Source organism: Panthera tigris, chromosome C1, assembly GCF_018350195.1.
Source record: "Panthera tigris isolate Pti1 chromosome C1, P.tigris_Pti1_mat1.1, whole genome shotgun sequence".
Taxonomy (NCBI): Eukaryota; Metazoa; Chordata; class Mammalia; order Carnivora; family Felidae; genus Panthera; species Panthera tigris.
In genome coordinates this window covers 64,803,788-64,826,061 of record NC_056667.1, presented here as the reverse complement: position 1 = coordinate 64,826,061, position 22,274 = coordinate 64,803,788, and the positions used below count along the sequence as shown (strand labels likewise).

Sequence of the window (22,274 nt, the reverse complement as noted above, 5' to 3'; positions counted from 1 at the left end):
AATCCACTACATTTTTTTTTAAAGAATGAGAAACACTCATAACAGGAAAGTTATTCCTGAAATGTATAACTCTATACTACTGTCCTAGGATTCTCTCTCAGAACCCTTGGAAGGAGCGTGGCCCTACCCACATCTTGGTTTAGCTGCCAAAAGTGTAAGAATAAATTTTTGTTGTTTTAAGATGTTTACCTTGTGACAATTTGTTTTAGCAGCCCTAGGAAACTAAAACAGCGAGAAATACAAAAAAGTATGTATGATGTAAATGGACAGTTCAAAATTGGTAACAATAAACACCCATTTATCCATTAAAAAAATAAATAATAAATATAATTTTAAAAATCATTTGGGAACAAGTATTAACAATTTTAAGGGGCAACTGGGTGGCTCAGTTGGTTAAGCTTCTGACTTTGGTTCAGGTCATGATCTCATGGTTCAAGAGTTTGAGCCCCACGTCGGGCTCTGTGCTGACAGCTCAGACCCTGGAGCCTGCTTCGGCTTCTGTGTCTCCTCTCTCTCTGCCATCCCTCCCCCTTCATGCTCTCTCTCTCTTTCTCTCTCTCTCTCTCTCTCTCTCTCTCTCTCTCTCTCTCCCTCCCTCTCAAAAATAAATAAACATTAAAAAAAAATAAAAAAATAAATTTAAATCCCTATAAATACCATAACCTGGAAATTTGTCCTTAAAAATAATTCACAGAAAAAAAACTATGAACATACCAATAAACTCATTGCACTAGATGTAATAGGGTAATAGATTAATATAGTCATTAAACTGCATAGTATTTTAGAGAAATTTTACTCGTTACATTTACTTTTTTCAGACTGAGCTATCTCCTCTACCACTTAGGAGTTAAAAATCCATTACACAATCACTTTACATTAAAATTTTTTCATCTAAGTTTTATTTCATCTATGAGATTAGGGTGTTTTGTTTGTATGATTTTTTTAATCAGGGTGGGTGACCAATTGTCATCCCTGTAAATAATGATCATGACAGAGTATGTAAGGGAAAAAGTAGGGGCAGCCTTTAGGGATAATGGAGCTGAGATGTGAACAAGGTTCTTTTACTATTTTTTATTTTTATTTATTTATTTATTTATTTATTTATTTATTTTTAATTTTTTTTTTTTTTTAACGTTTATTCATTTTAGAGACAGAGAGAGACAGAGCATGAATGGGGGAAGGTCAGAGAGAGAGGGAGACACAGAATCTGAAACAGGCTTCAGGCTCTGAGCTGTCAGCACAGAGCCCGATGCGGGGCTCGAACTCACGGACTGCGAGATCATGACCTGAGCCGAAGTCGGTTGCCCAACCGACTGAGCCACCCAGGCGCCCCACTATTTTTTAAAGTAAAAATAAAAACAGGGGCACTTGGGTGGCTCAGTCGGTTGAGCGTCCGACTTCGGCTCAGGTCATGATCTCACAGCTCATGAGTTTGAGCCCCGCATCAGGCTCTGTGCTGACAGCTCAGAGCCTGGAGCCTGCTTCCGATTCTGTGTCTCCCTCTCTCTCTGCCCTTAACCCACTCGCATTCTGTCTCTGTCTCCCTCAAAAATAAATAAACATTAAAAAAAATAAATAATAAAAATAAAAATAAAAACACAGCCAAAAAACTACATAATAGTCTATTTGAAATACTGTTTAAAAATCACATAGATCCTTGCTTATTTGATTTTATACATATATATGTGTATGGCAGAAAGTTGGGTAACAAGAACCAGAGTTAATAAAACATACACTTTTTTCCCTTAAATTTCTTTAAGGCTACTATATTTTTAATAAAGACATAAAATTAGTATATGTATTTTAAAATTTTTACTAATCAAACATTAATGTGATTATTCCATGAAAACACAATTCTCTTCTGTTTATTAAAAGAAAATTACAGGGGCACCTGGCTGGCTCATTTGATAAAACTTGTAACTCTTGATCTTGGGATCATGAGTTCAAGCCCCATATTGGGTATAGAGCTTACTTTAAAAATAAGTAAGTAAATTAATTAATTAATTAATTAATTAATATTACAAAGATTCTTCTCCTTAATGTTTATAGTTTACAAGATTAAGTTCTCATGCTGGAATAGGGGTGGTTCATCTCTAACTGAAGTAAAGATAATGTATTTTAAGAGATTTTAATTTTTTCAACCGAGTCAGAAAACTTAAGTGTAGTTATTATTTTATTTATCAAAGTTGTTTTTTTTTTTTTTTTTAAACATGGTTTAATGGTTTTGGGCCCAATTATTTATTTGGAGGAAGTGTGCCACTCTATTTTAGGGAGACATGGGCCAGAATTCAGTAAAAATTCTAATGACATTATACATATTTTTTCAATAACTTTAACAAAGATTCCTTATTTGGGATATTATGCTTTCATAGTAACTATAGATAAATTATTTTTACAGAAATTATTTTTGATTGTATAATCAGTTTCAAATATTAAATATGTTTAGATATCAGAGCTAAAGATAGCACTTGAATCACACACTAAAAATCCTAAAAGTACCTAACTAGTCATTCAACTGATGCCATCTTCACCTTCTACTTTGGCTTTATTAATATACAAGAAAAAAGCTTTTTTCTCCAATTCACAAATCATTTCCCAGTTTATAATACATTAGTACAAAGAAAGACAGCATGCCTTCTAGAGTCTCAGAAGAAATTATTATTAAAATTCAGATCATCACTTAAATACTTGAAGGCAAACGACTTCTAATATTTTACCAATGCTCCTGTTGAAAACTTTTTCTGTCGATATTTAATTCATAAATGGGTAGGTACATTTAGTTCAGAAATTTCTCATCAAGTGATTAATTTTAGTAAGTTGTGACTTCCATTCCCTAATACTTCTTATCCAAGAATAAACAGACTGAGGCTCTTTTACACTTGTCCTCACAGTACTTTAGATAGTTAAATAGTGGTGGGGCACCTGGTTGGCTCAGTGGGTTTCTGATTTTGTCTCAGGTCGTGATCTCAGGGTCATGAGATAGAGCCCCGTGTCAGACTCTGTGCTGACAGTGCAGCGCCTGCTTGGGATTCTCTCTCTACCCCTTCCCTGCTCACTCTCTCTCTTCTCTCTCTCAAAATAAATAAGCATTTTTTTTAAAAAAAGAGAGTTGAATAGTAGTTATAAAATTTGCTAGGGTGGCGCCAGGGAATATTGATTGTGTACTGGTTAAAAGCACAGATTTTAGAGCCAGACTGCCAGGGTTAGAGTCCTGACAACATGACTCCAGGTGTGGAGCCTTGGACTTAACTTTACTATGCCTCAGTTTCCTTATCTGTCAAATGGGATTAACATTAATATCTACTTCATAGGGCTGTTGTGAGGATTAAATGAGATAAATGTGTGATGCACTTAAATGTGACTGGCACATAATGAGGACTATGGAAGTATTGAGTACTATTGTGATAACAATGATCTCATCGTATCAACTAGAAGGACTTTTTCCTACAAAATAATTACTACACCATAGGGATAATAAAATGTCTTTATTTACAAGTGTATGCATCCACACACACAACAGCTGTCCAACTAAGAATAAATGGCTCTTTCCAAATGCTCCAGTTAATACTTGTTACTTATTCATCTTGACTTCACTAAAATTTACAATCATTAAATCTTCACATAGGTAGCATTCATAGTATTTCAAATACATACACTTGTATTTCAAATGCAAATTTCAAATACCTTGACTGTATTTCAAACATAGTAATCCAGACTGGTATTGGTGAAAGAACAGGCAAATAGACCAATAGAACAGAATAGAGAGTCCAGAAATAGAGATGTATAAATATAGTCAACTGATCTTTGACAAAAGAGCAAAGGCAATACAATGGAGGAAAAAAATAGTCTTTTCAACCAACAGTGCTGGAACAACTGGACATCCACTTGCAAAGGAATGAATCTAGACACAGACCTTAAACCTTTTACAAGAATTAACTCAAAATGGATCACAGACCGAAGTGTAAAAATGCAAAACTATACTAGAACATATGACAAAAATCTAGATGACCTTGGGTTTGGCAATGATTTAAATAAAATACCAAAGGCACAGTTCATGAAAGAGAAAACTGTTAAGCTGGACTACATTAAAATTACAATTTTCTGCTGAGAAAGACATTGTCAAGCAAATGAGAAAACAAGCCACAGACTAGGAGAAAATATTTCAAAAGACATATCTGATAAAAGACTATTATTCAAAATATATAAAGAACTCTTAAATCTCAACAACAGGAAAACAAACAACCCAATTACAAAAATGGGCCAAAGAGGGGCGCCCAGATGGCTCAGTCGGTTGAGCATCTGACTCTTGATTTCAGCTCAGGTCATGTTCTCATGGTACATGAGTTTGAGCCCCGTCTCGGGCTCTGCACTGACAGCGTGGAGCCTGCTTGGGATTCTCTCTCGTGCTCTCTGCCCCTCCCTCCCTCTCTCTGTTTCTCTCTCAAAATACATAAATAAACGTTTGTGTGGTTTTTTTTTTTAATGGGCCAGGGGTGCCTAGGTGGCTCAGTCAGTTAAGCATCTGGCTCTTGACCTTGGCTCAAGACATGATCTCAGAGTTAGTAAGTATGAGCCCCCCATGGAGCTCTGCACTGTTAGCACTTAGGATTCTCTCTCTCCCTCTCTATCTCCTCCTCCCCGGCTCTCTCTCTGTGTTCCCTCTCTCTCTCTCTCTCCTTCCCTCTCAAAATAAATAAAACATTAAAAAAATTTTTTTGAAAGGGGGCATCTGGGTGGCTCAGTTGGTTAGATGTCCAACTTCGGTTCAGGTCATGATCTCACATTCATGGCTTTGAGCCCCAAGTCAGGCTCTGAGCTGTCAGCACAGATTGCTGGCACACAGCTGTCAGCACTGGAGCCTGTTTCAGATTCTGTGTCTCCCTCTCTCTCTGCCCCTTCCCCACTCATGCTCTGTCTCTCAAAAATAAATAAACATTGAAAAAAATTTTCCATAAAAAAAATTTATAAAAAGAAAAATGGGCCAAAAACCTTAAAAGAAACCTCACTAAAGGAGACTAGCAGATGGCAAATAAGCATATGAAAAGATGCTACATATCAAAAGTCATCAGTGAAGTGAAAATAAACAAAGACATCACAACACACCTAGAAGAATGGCCAAAATTCAGAACACTGGCAACACCAAATGTTGGCAAAGATATAGAGTAATAGGAATTCTCATTCATTGTTGGTAGTACTGCAAAATAATAGTACATTCTAGAAGATAATTTGACGGTTTCTTAAAAAAACGAAATATACACTTATCATTCAATCCTGCAATCATGCTCCTTGGTATTTACTCAAAGAAACTCAAAACCTAGATCTACCCAAAAACCTGCACATGGATGTTTACAGAAGCCTTATTTGTAATTGCCCAAACTTGGAAGCAGCCAAGATGTCTTCCAGTGGGTGAATGTGATAAACTGTGGTCATTCAGACAATGGAATATTATTAAGCACTAAAAAGAAATGAGCTACCAAGCCGTGAAAAGACACTGGAGGAACTGTAAGTGCATATTACTAAATGAAAGAAACCAGCCTGAAAAGGCTATATATGACATTCTGGAAAAGGCAAAACTATGGACACAGTAAAAAAAAATCAGTGATTGGCAGGAGTTAGTGGAAAGGGAAGGATAAATAGGTAGAATACAGAGCATTTTTAGGGCAGTGAAACTACTCTGTATGATACTGAAATGGTGGGCACATGTCATTTTACATTTGTCCAAAATCATAGAATATACAACACCAAAAGTGAACCCTAATGTAAATTATGAACTCTGGGTAATAGTGATTTGTCACTAGAAGTTCACCGGTTGTGAATAAATATTCCATCTAGTGGGAGATGTTGATAATGGGGGAGGGGGAATTGTGCATATGTGGAGGTTTATGGGAAATCTCTGTACCTTCCACTCAATTTTGCTGTGAACCTCAAACTGCTCTAAAAAAATAAAATCTACTTTATTTTTTTTAAAAATGGAAAAAAGTGCAATATTTATATTCTTAAAAATGTTTGGTTTTTTTTAAGTCATCTCTACACCCAGCATGGTGCTTGAACTCACAAACCAGAGATCAAGAGTCAAGCACGCTCTACTGACTAAGCCAGGCAGGTGCCCCTTAAAATATGTATCTTTGATTTTAGGGCCAGAAGATCTTTCCAGTTTTAGTTTCTGTCGATGCCTCATATACCTCAATCATACTAATTTGGAAGTTGCCAAATTGAATCTTCAATTTCTGTTAGTGGACTAGCATAAGGGGGGCTACAAATGTCTAAAGAATAAAGACCTAAGAATTTAAATGCTTTCTAACCTCAGCTCTGTCACTTAATAAGTGAGTTATTTAGGCACATCATTTAATTTCTCTGAATTCCTAAGTCACAAAGGTTATTGTGAGAATTAGATAATACACATTGGGAAGCACTAATATGTATGTGGTGACATATCCATATAAACTGTTTTCATTAGTTTAAACTATACAAACCATTTTGCTACCACTTGGAGATCTCCCTTTATTCAGGAAGTTTTACTTGTTATAAAGTATGAAAATAACTAGAGTCACCTCCACAGGACTCAGGCATCCTCTAAGGTCATGCCCTTTACCATGTTCCCTTTTCAGAGTTTTCTTTCTGAATTTTAGTTTCTTAGTGTCAAAAACAGTAACTGTTCTATGTCTTCCCTATAATAACATTTATACAATATAGTTTATCAAAACACTTCCATGTGCTTTCTCATTTGTTTTCCATATATGCATACACATCTGATATTAAAACTAGTGATAAGATGTCAAAGAGCTTTTCTCTAGCTAGCAATCTAATAGTTATGATATTTATTCTTAAAATTAGAGTAGACATTGTTCTAATATTAACATACACTTAAAGAGTTCTGCGTCTGTTCTATTACTTGGTCTGCTTTTAGATATCTAAATAATTTCATATAATCAAACTACTGACCATGTAGTAATTGGATACATATTTAACCTTTACATGTTATATTTTCCTAAAATGCCTTTAAACCTGAGAATTCTTGTTGAAATTATCATTTATTTCTTACAGCAAATTGCTTGATTGTAAATTTGGAACTCAGATGCTAAATTTTCATTTCTGTGAAAAGATTTCAGACTTTGAGCATAAGTTACAATCCCTAAAAATTTTATCATGGCTACAAATGCAAATTTATCTTTAGGGAAAAAAATTGAAAAATACTGAAGACATTCATTTCTTGCTCCATCTAGGCTATAAGACAGAATAATAAGCTTAAGGCAAATGTCTTTAAGACATTACACCCTATTTAAATTGTTCTAGAAATCCTACTTTTTTCTTGACTATAAAATGTCCTTCCTTAGGTAATTACAGTAATTTGGACTCGTATTTGGAATTAGGCAGTCAATAGCATTTGAGTGCACATTTTATAGTATTTGATGAATACTCTAAAACTTGTTTTAAAAGATGGATGTTATCATAGTGAACATTCTCCATAAATAAAGTATCTCATTTGCAAATATTTACTGAGTGCTTACTATGTGCTATAAACTAGATAGAGAACATCCTTGCTTTCATTCAATTCATATTCTAGTGAGAGAAGAAAACCAAGAAACAAGTTAATAAAGAAGTGATATAATTTCAGATAGTTTGAAGTGCTTTAAAGAAAATATTTCAATGTTACTAAGACAGGGGTTGATGGAGAAACGTTACTTTAGCCAGGATGGTCAGGAAAGACTTCTGTTCAGCTATGTTTTAAGAATTATACCAAAAATTTGGCACTAAGATAGGTAGAGGAAAAGGATCAAGTCTCGTCATTATACTTTTGTTTTTAATGTTTGTTTTTGAGAGAGAGAGAGAGAGAGAGAGAGAGAGAGAGAGAGAGAGAGAGAGAACAAGTCAGGGAGGGGCAGAGAGAGAGAAAGGGGATCAGAGGATCCAAAGCAGGCTCTGTACTGACAGCACAGAGCCCTATAAGGGGCTCGAACTCACTAACTGTGAGATCATGACTTGAGCCAAAGTCTGACCTCAACTGACTGAACGACCCAGGCACCCCTAGGTATACTTTTAAAAAGGTATAATGCTTTCAGAAAAGCAAATGGAATGGTAAAGAGCTCTTAATGATCTCTTTGATTCTATTATCAAGAGATGTATTCAGCTCTCTTCACCTTTTCCATTTATTCACTTTTCCCATGTGTAATCTGTACATATCCCTTCAAACCTACAGCTAACAATCAAGTTAAATAGTTTAATACAAATAGAGTAAACAATTAGTGGCTTCAAATAAGTGTGTTATGTAACTGTTATAGTACTTAAGGGACCATTAAGCCATGAGGAAAGATCATGAAACTTGGAATAAGAGCAGTGGTTCTAATATTCTTAGCTTCATTACCTAGTATCTATGTGAAGTTCTCGAAAAATGACTATTTCTCTGAGACTCAATTCCCTTATTCCATAAAATGGATAACATCATCTATCTCGTTAGATTAACATAAAGAGTAAGAGGGGCGCCTGGGTGGCGCAGTCAGTTAAGCGTCCGACTTCAGCCAGGTCACGATCTCGCGGTCTGTGAGTTCGAGCCCCGCGTCAGGCTCTGGGCTGATGGCTCGGAGCCTGGAGCCTGTTTCCGATTCTGTGTCTCCCTCTCTCTGCCCCTCCCCCGTTCATGCTCTGTCTCTCTCTGTCCCAAAAATAAATAAAAAACGTTGAAAAAAAAATAAAAAAAAAAAAGAGTAAGAAAATATGTGGAAGGGCTTTACAAAAGTAAAATACTATGCAAATGTTAATTATATACTCCTCTTGAGCTGGAATGGTAGGTATGGAAAATGTCTATAAAAGAAAACTATGAGCAGCGCCTTGAAAGATTGATAGAATTTAGAAAGAAAGAGGGGCACAGGGAAGGTTTTCTGTTTGGATCAAGAACACAAAGCCCAGACAAAAAGAGCATAAAATGTATGTGATACAGCAAAAAGACTGGTCAGGTTAAAGCATAGGATTTAGGAAGGCTCACTTTAGGAAGATTACCGAAGTTATGGTCAGATTGTTGAGAGTTTTGAATGTCATTTTTTTTTTTTTACTTAATGATTGCTTCCATGTTCTTCAAAAAGTGACTAGGGCGCCTGGGTGGTTCAGTCAGTTAAGCATCTGCCTCTTGGGCTCAGGTCATAATCTCATGGTTTGTGAGATCTGGGCAAGCCCCGTATCAGGCTTTGCGCTGACAGCATGGAACCTGCTTGGGATTCTCCCTCTCCCTCTCTCTCTGCCCTCCCCAGCTCATGCTCTCTCTCAAAATAAATAAATAAACTTAAAAAAAAAGTGCTAATTCATTAAGTCTTTGAAACAAAGTTTATTTTTTTAAACAATATTACCAATGTGGGGCTTGAATTCATGACCCCAAGATCAAGACTCGCACTCTACCAAATGAGCCAGCCAACTGCCCTAAAACAAACTTAAAAAAAAAAAAAAAACATATTTGATATTTGACATCTCTTAAGTGTCAATTTACTTTGAAGCTAATGAAATTACTTTCTTGGTTCTCTTAGCGTGCAGTGTTATTAACAAAGTTTCATTAATATTTGTAAGCTTCAAGAACACCAGTAAAAGATGTCAAACAAACCTAAAAAGGTAACAAGAGCTTTATCAATCATAATTCTTCCTGGACTCCTTACTATCTGTACCACCAGAATTTCCCAGCACTTTATCACTATAGTTATATTAGAATTCCCAATGATTTCAAGTTTTATACTGTGTCATTGCTTTATTTTACAATACTTTTCCTTCAGGAAGCACTATAATAGAATACACACACTCTATTTTATTCTACATTTTATTGATTTAATGGTCTTTACAAAAGAAATGATTTACAACAAAATTTTAAAAATTTCAAAATACGGTGGTACCTGGCTGGCTCAGTCCACAGAGCATATGACTCTTGATCTCAGGGTTGTGAGTTTAAGCACCACATTGGGTATAGAGATTACTCAAAAATAAAATCGTTGGGGGGCACCTGGGTGGCCAAGTTGGTTGGGCATCCGACTTTGGCTCAGGTCATGATCTCACGGTTCGTGAGTTTGAGCCCCACGTCGAGCTCTGTGCTGACAGCTCAGAGCCTGAAAGCTGCTTCAGAATCTGTATCTCCCCCTTTCTGCTTATCCCTTGCTCATGCTCTGCCTCTCTCTCTCTCTCTCAAAAATAAATTTAAAAAAAAAAATTGGAGGGCACCTGGTTGCCACATTGGTTAAGCATCCAACTTTGGCTCAAGTCATGATTTCATGGTTCGTGGGTTTGAGTCCCACATCGGGCTCTCTCCTTCAATGCGGAGCCTGCTTCAGATCCTTTGTCCCCTTTCTCTCTGTTGCCCCTCTCCGGCACTCTCTCTCTCTCTCTCAAAAATAAACATTACAAAAAAAACTTAAGGGGCGCCTGGGTGGCTCAGTCAGTTAAGCGTCCAACTTCGGCTCAGGTCATGATCTTGCAGTCCGTGAGTTCGAGCCCCACGTCAGGCTCTGTGCTGACTTCTCTGAGCCTGGAGCCTGTTTCATATTCTGTGTCTCCCTCTCTCTCTGCCCCTCCCCCGTTCATGCTCTGTCTCTCTCTGTCTCAAAAATAAATAAACGTTAAAAAAAAATTAAATAAAATTTAAAATACATGCCTTCAAAATAATAAGATAGCATGAAACTGCTTTAAGAGGTTTATAAAAATTGGGGCACCTGGGTGGCTCAGTTGGTTGAGTGTCTGACTCTTGATTTTGGCTCAGGTCATGATCTCATGGTTCATGGGACTGAGCCCAGCATGGGGCTCTGTGCTGACAGCACAAAGCCTGCATGGTATTCTCTTATTCTCTCCCCTCTCTCTCTATCCCACTCCCCTGTTCGCACTCATGTTCTCCCTCTCTCTCTCTCTCAAAATATATAAACTTCTTTTTTAAGTTTATAAAAATTACTAGAATTATCTGAATCAGAAGTATTTTGTTTTGTAAATAATAATTTCTGGGTGCCTGGGTGGTTCAGTTGGTTAAACATTGACTCTTGAAGTCATGAGTTCAAGACCCATGTTGGGTTCTGCACCAGGCACAGGGTCTACTTAAAAAAAAAAAAAAAAAAAAAAAAAAAAAAAAAAAATACAATGGAATACTACTTGGCAATGAGAAAGAATGAAATATGGCCTTTTGTAGCAATGTGGATGGAACTGGAGGGTATTATGCTAAGTGAAATAAGTCAGGCAGAGAAAGACAGATACCATATGTTTTCACTCATATGTGGATCCTGAGAAACTTAACAGAAGACCAGGGGGGAGGGGAAGGGGAAGGAAAAAGTTATAGAGAGGGAAGGAGGCAAACCATAAGAGACTCTTAAATACTGAGAACAAACTGAGGGTTGATGGGGGGTGGGGGAGAGGGGAAAGTGGATGATGGGCATTGAGGAGGGCACCTGTTGGGATGAGCACTGGGTGTTGTATGGAAACCAATTTGACAATAAATTATAAAAAAAAAAAAAAAAAAAAAGCTGAAGGCATCCTAATGTATACTTGAGATAAATCTATCCCACCCATAGAGGGCATTTGCAATATATTTAATAACCCATCCTTATCTTTGATTCCCCAAAGAATGGTGACCATTTTGTTTCTATAACCAACATTAAATGAAAAACTAAAACTGTTAAAAAAAAAAAAAATAGAGGCGCCTAGATGGCTCAGTTGGTTGAGTGTCTGACTCTGACTCCTGATTTCGGCTCAGGTCACGATCCCAGGGTTGTGGGTTTGAGCCCCATGTCAGGCTCTGTGCTGAGCATGGAGCTTGCTTAAGATTCTCTCTTCCCTCTCCCCAACTCACACTCTCTCTCTCTCTAAAAATAATAATAATAATAATAATTTCCTGGAAGGCCTGGCTGGCTCAGTTGGAAGAGCATGCAACTCTCGATCTCAGGGTTGTGAGTTCAAATCACACATTGGTGTAGAGATTATTTAAGTAAGTAAATAAATGTTTTTTTTTCCTTTTTTGGGGAATATAGAACTGATTTTATTCTGTGATGGTATTAAAGTGTATCCTAGGGGTGAGTGGCTGGCTCAGTTGGTGGAATAAGTGACTTTTTATCATTGGGGTTGTGAGTCCGAGCCCCAAGTTGTACATGGGGCCTCCTCAAAAAAAAAAAAAAAAAAAAAACCTTCTCCTCACAAGGCTTTCCTTATTAAAAAAAAAAAAAAAATATCCTAATAAAATAGCCCAGTAACAACTTGCCCTTCTTTCTTACCCTCTTTGATAAGAAGTCATTGAAAAGCTTTACTAGAGGACTAGTGAACATAAAGTGAGCTAATCCCATACTTTCCTAGCAGTTTGGAATCAGTTAGAAGTGTTCTCTACATTACTTGCCAATATTGAATCAGAGAACCAAAAAACTATAGAATTCTAGGTCATTTTAATTGGATCTTGTAAATTGATATTTGATTATTAACACTTTGACTATGTTTAAGGATCATATCAGCGTGTTTGGGTGGTTAGTCGGTTGGCCATCCAACTCTTGATTTTGGCTCAGGTCATGATCTCACAGTCGTGGGATTGAGCCCCATGTGGGGCTCTGCACGGACAAGGCAGTGCCTGCTTGGAATTCTCTCTCCCCTTCTCTCTACCCCTCCTAATCCACATGCTCACAAGCTCTCTCTCTTTCACAAAAAATAAACATTAAAAAAAAAGATCATATCATCTATAGCAATACTATCCAACAGAAATATAAAGTGAGCTACACATGCAAGCCACATATGTAAGCATTTCTAGAATCCACATTTTAAAAAAAGTGAAAAGTGAAATTAATTTTATTTAACCCAGTAAATCCAATATATTGTCATTACAACATGTAATCAATATAAAAATAGTAAGATCTTTCACATTCTTTTTTTTGGTATTACGTCTTCAGAATTTAGTGTTAATTTTACACTTACTCAATTCAGATAGCCACATTTCAAGCCCTTAGCTTCATGTGTCTAGTGGCCACTGTATTAGCCAGTGTAGATTCAGAGGTTCCTACTAATGACCAGTGCTATGATCCAATGTTGTAGAAACCTCAACCTGTGAACTTAAGTATATCACATACACATATCCCTCACAGATGCACATTTAGGGGAAATAAAATCTTAACAGATACACTCTAAAGAAAAGTCCATTATAACTTATAAAATAGTATGCCAGTGCTCAGTTCAACAACACCTATACTGTAATTGGAATAACACTGAAAGATTAGCAAGGCTCCTGTGCAAGAACGACGTTCAAATTTGTGAAGATTTACTATCTTAAGAAGAGGTAAATATGTGAAGTGATAGACGTGTGGATTAACTAAAGGGGAAGGAATCCTTTTACGTTGTAGACATATATCAAATTATCACAGTGTGCACTCTAAATATGTTACAATTTTGTCAATTTAATTTTAATGTAGAAAAATAGTATTCCATTTTTTTTTAAATGGACATTAGGCTTGAACTCACAAACTGTGAGATTATGACCTGAGCTGAAGTTGGACGCTTAGCCAACTGAGTAACCCAGGCACCCCAATAGTATTCCATTTTTTTATCTTAAAATTTTTTTAAATGTTTATTTATTTTTGACAGAGAAAGAGAGAGAGAGAGCAGGGGAGGGGAAGAAAGAGGGGGACAGAGGATCTGAAGTGAGCTCTGCACTGACAGCAGCAAGCCCAATGCAGGGCTTGAACTCACGAATCATGAGATCATGACCTTACCGGAAGTTGGATGCTCCACCAACTGAGCCACCCAGGTGCTCCCATTTTTTATCTTTAAATAAAACATACTTGTATTTTTTTTTAATACTTTACATTTAGAATGAAATAGTGGGAATGGCTCCATTTACACATGCTTACTCAGTGTATACTTTTACAATGCTGAAAGTAAAAGCCACATTAGGAAATGAGGAATTTATGTGATTTTTCACTTTATTCTTTTCTAAAGTTTCTCCTTTCATAAGAAGTCAAAGAAGGCATCAGAATCCCTTGAAAAACTTAACTGACTGGCTAGAGAAAGGGTAGTAGTCTGTAGCTACAGTGAAACCAACAGTTCCTCAGGATAAGACAACTAGCACAAATAAAAAAAAAATGTAGCACAGAGGAGAGACAGGAAAGATTACAGGCTATTTCACTGAACTGTCAGAATCTTAGCCAAGACTGCAATAAACTGATTATCTAGCAAGTTTGTTTGTTTAGCTCTCCCAATGTTTAAAACTCAAATGATTTCATTTAAATCAGTACCTAATCCAAACTATCAAATATCTTCAAAATATGTTGCATCCAGTAGGTCCTAATCAAACCACTGCTACTGTGATTCGACTATGATTCAAGGACTTTATTTGCAACCTGCCAAATATTAATTAGGAAATGTATAAAATAAGCCAACATATTATATAGTATTCAACACTACTATAAAATTAGGCCATGGACTGCCTAATTCCAAATAAAATGAGCCCAAACTACTGTAACTGCTTAAAAAGAACAACTGAAGTTTAAATGGATAGGGTTTAACATTTGGCTGTTTAATATTTTAAAATGTAGTCTTTTTATTATCTAAACTAAATCAGGAAGTCAAGGCAACAGTTATTGAGGCCTTCCTGTATTATATGCCATGAAGTATAAAACAGTAGAAGGCAGGATCCCTGCCCTTGGGAGTTTACAATACAAATGTATAAAATAGTACCTTTCACTATATGGTGGCAGAGATGGGGGGTTGCAGCAGAGACTATGGCCCACAAAACCTAAAAATGTAAATGTTTCACCTTTAACAAAAACATTTGCCAACCCTTGCTTTATACAAATTATTCTTGACTAGAGGGAGAAAGAAGTCTAAATATGCACTAGAGTAAAATTTTATTATATCTAGCAAACTTTTAAAAACCTAGTTTTGGGGTGCCTGGGTGTCTCAGTCAGTTAAGTGTCCAACTCTTGCATTCAGCTCAGGTTATGATCTCATGGTTTATGGGTTCGAGCCCCGCATCGGGCTCCATGCTGACAGTGCAGAGCCTGCTTGGATTCTGTCTCTCTGTTCCTCCCTGCCTTATGCTCCCTCTCTCCAAAATAAATAAACTTAAAAAAATAAGATAAAAAACTGTAGTTTTCACTATAAACACAGCACTCACTATAAAACATCAGCCTGGTTGATGGTAAAATAAAACTCGTATGTATTAATTCTCAACCAGGACATATCTGCTAAGGGGAATATATTTGAATATTTAGGGTGGTAAGTAAGCTATTTGTTTAGCAAAAAGGGGGAATATGTTTTAAAAGGTTGACAAAGACTTTAATCATACCTCTATACTGTCCAGCTTAATCATCTTCAACTAACCCATCCCTCCTGGCCATAAATGACTTTGGCTGTTTGCCAAAATCAAATTTACCCACAAAGTAGTCGATTCTCATTATTTGCCATAGTTATGTTCTATAAAGTTGTCATGGATGCTGAATTAGTGAATGCTAATTAACAAATAATAATACTAATTAGTGAATACAAGCGAAATGGCAGGGTTAAGTCAGGTCATCAATACATAACCTTGTTTTATGTGTTTCTGTTTAGACACCTCATTTAATGTACCATTGAACTCATGGCCAATAGTACTATAACTTGGGCCTGCATGAAGTTTTTCTAACACATGTATTCTCTCTCACCTCACAGCCTTCTTGTGCCTAGGAACACTAGACAGCAATTCAGCCGTATGCTGAAACATTAAACAGTAAAATCACCAACAAAAAGCATAAAATGCAAAAATGCACTAACTAGATCACAAAAACTTGTTTATGAGAGCTAAAATAAGTTGTAAGCACTGCCTTGCTAGACCTCAACTGGGAACATAGGATTTATGTGTATCCATATCAATATCTATATATATATATCTATATATATATAGATATCGATATAGATATGTATAATATATATAGATATAGATATAGATAGATATCTATAGATATAGATATATAGATATCGATATAGATATGTATAATATGTATACACTTTTTCTTTCCTGCTCTGCCTGTGCATATGTCTGCAAATGACCAGGAAAGCATCTCAAATACTGATTTCAGAGTTACAAATACATTTTAGAGAGGGCAAATATGAAAGTACAGAATTGGTGAATAATGAAGGATCAACTATATGATACACTACTACTGATAATCTTCTAAATTAATGATGATCAGTTAAAAAACTGTTTTTGAGCAAAAGCAACATTAAGTCCAGTCACCCAAAGTAATGTCTCTGAAGTAATATTTCATTATAAAGGAATATAAAGGAAAACAATGTGGGTGTATTCCATTCTTCCCCCTTTGCACGGAGCTTACTACTGCTTTGAGACTCAGCCTCTAGTTGGGCAAATCTGAGCCCCAGCTTGATTAGGTTCTCCTGAGCTCCAGTTCCCATATTTTCCCCAGTATCTCCACTCTATCACTTATCACAATGATATAACCACCTCTTTGCTTATGCCTTACCCACACAGTTGTAACTTTTTTCCCTACAACTTTTTTTTCTAGTATAAAGCCATATTTATAATATATTGCTATTCAATTAACTTTTACTGAGTAAATAATTATGAAATGAGAAATTACAAGGATGCAAAGTATAATGACTATAGTATACAATCACAAGTGGGTAAATTTAAGTAATAAAAAGGTAAAATGTGTGCAATTTGCCAACAAACTGTATTTGGGGGTTTGGAAGGATTTTAGATTGCCCTGTTTCTAGACTGAAGAAAGGTGTGCTCAGTTGGACTACTAATGAAAGTATAGAATATACGAAGAGTACATTTGAAGGGAAAAATGAGTTCCACCTAGAATATGCCTACCACCCTATTAATGACCCACTCATCTAGGTTACTTCCATACTTGATAATTTTATTGCTTGCTAAGACTGCATTTGTAACTACTATATGTTGTAACAACTCCTTTTTCTAGCTAACTCCCCAACTACAGTGTAATTAAAAAAAATTTTTTTTTAATGTTTATTTATTTTTGAGACAGACCCACAGACTGCGAGCAGGGGAGGGGCAGAGAGAGAGGGAGACACAGAATCTGAAGTAGGCTCCAGGCTCTGAGCTGTCATCACAGAATCCCAATGCGGGGCTCGAACTCACGAACTGTGAGATCATGATCAGAGCTGAAGTCGGATGCTTAATCAACTGAGCCACCGAGGCGCCCTGGTTTATTTAATTTTTGACTACTAAAAACCTAGTACAACAATATTTAATTGAATTGAATGTGGATGAAAATGTCCAGAAGAAAGTTGGATATTCTGAACTGGGGGCTAGGGAAAAAAAAGTCTTATGAGATACCACCTTACACCTGTCAGAATGGCTAACATTAACAACTGTGGCAACAACAGATGTTGGGGAGGATGCAGAGAAAGAGGATCTCTTTTGCACTGCTGGTGGGAATGCAACTGGTGCAGCCACTCTGGAAAACAGTATGGAGGTTCCTCAAACAATTAAAAATAGAACTACCCTACAACCCAGCAATTACACTACTAGGTATTTATCCAAAGGATACAGGTATGCTGTTTCAAAGGGACACATGCACCCCAAAGTTTATAGCAGCACTATCAACAATAGCCGAAATATGGAAAGAGGCCAAATGTCCATCGATGGATGAATGGATAAAGATGTGGAACACACACACACACACACACACACACACACACACACACACACACAATGGAGTATTACTCAGCAATCAAAAAGAATGAAATCTTGCCATTTGCAACTATGTGGATGGAACTGGAGGGTATTATGCTAAGCGAAATTAGTCAGAGAAAGACAAATATCATATGACTTCACTCATATGAGGACTTTAAGATACAGATGAACATAAGGGAAACAGATGAACATAAGGGAAAGGAAGCAAACATAATATGAAAACAGGGAGGGGGACAAAACATAAGACACTCTTAAATAAGGAGAACAAACAGAGGGTTACTGTAGGGGTTATGGGAGGGGGAATGGGCTAAATGGGTAAAGGGGCATTAAGGAAACCAGTCCTGAAATCCCTGTTGCACTATATGATGCTGGGGGAGAGGGGTGCCTGGGTGGCTCAGTTGGTTAAGCATCTGACCTTGGCTCAGGTCATGATCTCATGGTTCATGAGTTTGAGCCCCGTGTCGGACTCTGTGCTGCCAGCTCAGAGCCTAGAGCCTGGAGCCTGCTTCAGATTCTATGTCTCCCTCTCTCTCTACCTCTCCCCTACTCACACTCTGTCTCTCTCTCTCAATAATAAACATTAAAAAAGAAAAAGAAAAAAGGCACATAAAAAAAAGGAAAAAGAAATTTTTTTTTTTAAAAATCTATAAAGAACTCCCCAAACTCCGCACCTGAAAAACAAATAATCCAGTGAAGAAATGGGCAGAAAACATGAAGAGATACTTTTCCAAAGAAGACATCCAGATGGCCAACAGACACTTGAAATGATGCTCAACATCACTCATTATCGGGGAAATACAAATCAAAGCCACACTGATATACCATCTCACACTGGTCAGAGTGGCTAAAATGAACAAATCAGGAGACTATAAATGCTGGTGAGGATGGGGAGAAATGGGAACCCTCTTGCACTGTTGGTGGGAATGCAAACTGGTGCAGCCGCTCTGGAAAAGTATGGAGGTTCCTTAAAAAATTAAAAATAGAACTACCCTATGACCCAGCAATAGCATGCTAGGAATTTATCCAAGGGATACAGGAGTGCTGATGCATAGGGGCACATGTACCCCAATGTTTATAGCAGTGGTTTCAACAATAGCCAAGTTATGAAAGGAGCCTAAATGTCCATCAACTGATGAATGGATAAAGATGGGGTTTATATATATGATGGAATACTACTTGGCAATGAGAAAGAATGAAATCCTGCCATTTGAAGCAACATGTATGGAACTGGAGGTTACCATATGGTAAGTGAAATAAGTCAGTCAGAGACAGATGCCATATGTTTTCACTCATACGTAGATCTTGAGAAATTTAACAGAAGACCATGGGGGAAGGGAAGGAGGGAAAAATTACAGAGAGGGAGGGAGACAAACCATAAGAGACTCTTCAATACAGAAAACAAACTGAGGGTTAATGGAGGGTGGAGGAGAGGGGAAAGTGGGTGATGGGCATTGAGGAGGGCACTTGTTGGGATGAGCACTGGGCGTTGTATGGAAGCCAATTTGACAATAAATTATATTAAAAACAAAAAGGAAAAAAGTCTTAGCTGGAAATAAAGCTTTAGGAAAGATTATAACAGAAGTAGTATTTTAAAATGTAAAAGAGGAATTTTTTTTTTTTTTTTTTAAGAGACAGAGGGTAGGAGGGAAAGACAGAATCTTAAGCAGGCTCCAATCCCAGTGCAGAGCCTGATGCAGGGCTTGATCTCACAAACTATAAGATCATGACCTGAGCTAAAATCAAGAGTTGATCACTTAACTGACTGAGTCACCCAGGCACCCCAAGAGGAATAATTTTTGGAAGAATCAAAGAGCTTTAGGATGCCCAGCATTTAAGGGGTACATCACTCAAAGGGAGACAATGAAAACCACTGAGAAGGAACAGAGACTAACCAGGTAAGAATGGAATGGCAGATACTACTGATTATGAACCAAATAGCCATTCTTATCTTCTTTCTGGCTTAACAGATATCCAAATTCTCCCAAAATAATGAACTCAAGGAAGGTGGGAGCTTCCCCAGGCCTGGGGAATGACTCATGTTTAGCTTAAATCAATCATAGTAATCGCATTTCCTTTTGCCAATGATTGGTGTAGGGGTGGCCAGTGACATGGAAGGGAAATGCTCTGGGAAACTTTAGGCAGACTGTCCTCCTTATAAATACCTACTCAGGAGAAACCCTAGTACTGCCTTTCTGCTTCTGGATAATGAAAAATGCTTGTTGCCTTACAACCCTGAAAGTAAACATCTGTGACACAGTGAGAATGGTAGAGGGTAAAGAGCAAGAGCCTGGGTTCTGGACACTGTTGTTACATCTTTGAATCAATCCTGAAACCACCCATCATTGGACTTACTGTTAGAGAGATTTTGTTACTTGGAGCTGAAAGCATCATGATACCATTGGTGTCCCAAAACCAAAAGGAGGAGTGTTTTTTTTTTTTTTTTTTTTAATTTTCTTAATCTTTATTATTTTTTTTAATTTTTTTTTTTTTAACGTTTATTTATTTTTGAGACAGAGACAGAGCATGAACAGGGGAGGTCACAGAGAGAGGGAGACACAGAATCTGAAACAGGCTCCAGGCTCTGAGCTGTCAGCACAGAGCCCGATGCGGGGCTCGAACCCACGGACCGTGAGATCATGACCTGAGCCAAAGTTGGACGCTTAACCGACCAAGCCACCCAGGCGCCCCTAATCTTTATTTTTGAGAGAGAAACAGAGTACAAGTGGAAGAGGAAGAGAGAGAGAGGGAGACACAGAATCCGAAGCAGGCTCCAGGCTCTGAGCTGTCAGCACAGAGCCCAATGTGGGGCTCAAACTCATGAACTGTGAGATCATGACCTGGGTTGAAGTCGGATGCTTAACCAACTGAGCGACCCAGGTGCCCTGGTTTATTTAATTTTTGACTCCCAAACACCTAGAACAACAATATTTAATCAAATTAAATGTGGATGAAGACGTCCAGAAGAAAGTTGTAATATTCTGAACTGGGGACTAGTTCATGACCTGAGCCGAAGTCAGATGCTTAACCAACTGAGCCACCCAGGAGCCAAAAGGAGTGTTTCATGAAGGATATAGGAAAGTCAAAAGTAATAGAATACCCACAAGAGAATGATTTTGGTTTCAAGAGTTATAGGTATTCATGGTAAGCATTCAAAAAAGCATTAACTATGTGCAAGCCCTACTCTAAAAACTTAACACAAAGAATCCCGTTTAATCTCTTACAACAATCCTATGAGGGAGGCAGATGGAATTGTAGTCAGTGAAAAGCAAAAGCCAGCATCCAGTGGATTGAACAAGACAGAATAGTAAATTTAAACACTTCTAGGAAATCATCTGAAGAAAAGAGAGAATTATATATAAGGGAAGGAATAAAGGAGGTTTGAAGATGGTCAAGAAAGGAAGAAAACAACAGAGAGGAAAATGAAATATATAAAAATACAACACATAAGAAATTATTGCTTAGGTAAGGTTCAGAGAAGATAGGAAGGTTTGGTACCAAGAGTACAAGTAGATAAAATTTGAACAAAATGAGAAATGGGCTCTGAGATGAAGAGAAAATAAATAAGGACAAATTTATAAATTTGAAGGCAAGAAGACTGACTAGGAAGACCAAGAAGTTCATACATGATATCGATGTTCTTTTTAAAAGAATTTAAGTTTATTTATTTTTGAGAGAGAGCACACGTGAGCATGCACACATTGGGGAGGGGCAGTGAGAGGAAGAGAGAGAGACAGAGAGAATCCTAAGTAGGTTCCTTGCTCTCAGCACAGAGCCCAAGGCGGGGTTCAAACTAACGAACCATGAGATCATGACCTGAGCTGAAACCAAGAGTTGGATGCTTACCTGACTGAGCCACCCAGGCGTCCCTAAAAATTTTTTTAAAAAGGACATCCACTACTAAAGAGTTGAGGAAAAAATTGGGCATTTGATAAGAATGGTGGTGGTCTGAAATAGCAGTTATGGGAAATAGAAAGGCAAATAATCAGGAACAAGTAAAATATTACTAAATTGGACCCAGTCAAAACCAAGAAATCATGATGAATGGACATTTATTTCTTTACAAACATTTTAAATTTAAAAAAAACGTTTTAAGTTTATTTTAAGAGAGAGAGAGAGCACGAGTGGGGATGGGGTAGAAAGAGGGAAAGAACCAAGAGTCAGACGCTCAACCAAATGAGCCACCCATGCACCCATCTTTACAAACATTTTAAGGACCTTCCATATGCCAAGGTATCTTTCTAGGTACTTGGGGATACAGTATGAACAAAAATCCCTGCCTCATGTATTTCACATTCTAATGGGGGAGATATAAAGATTTTTTTAATTAAAAATATTTTTAAAATACTACTATATGGAGTAGTATTCCTATGGTGGTAGGAATCAAGAAAAATGAGGAAAAGGAAAATAAGGGAACTAAAATTTTATATTGGGTGGCCAAAAATGGCTTCACAGAGAAAATGACATTTGTACTATGACAGAGTGAAAGCTATGTATATTTGTGGGGGTTGAACATACCATGTAGAGGGAAAACTCAAGTACAAGAGTCTGGAGGTGAGGGAATACCAAGCATCTTCAAGATGTAGCTGTGTCAGAATGATAGGGTGGGGATGTGGTCAGAGAAATAATAAGTGGCTAG

At 37.2% G+C, this 22,274-nt stretch overlaps 1 protein-coding gene and 1 non-coding gene across 7 annotated transcripts in view; one reads left to right on the top strand and one right to left on the bottom strand.

Moving 5' to 3' along the window:
* DNAJB4 (DnaJ heat shock protein family (Hsp40) member B4) overlaps positions 1 to 22,274 on the bottom strand; it is a 49,649-nt gene that overhangs the window by 13,135 nt on the left and 14,240 nt on the right. The window lies entirely within an intron of this gene.
* Positions 13,150 to 13,255, top strand: LOC122241705. Its single transcript, XR_006221937.1, has one exon. It is a non-coding gene; the product is annotated as a U6 spliceosomal RNA (small nuclear RNA).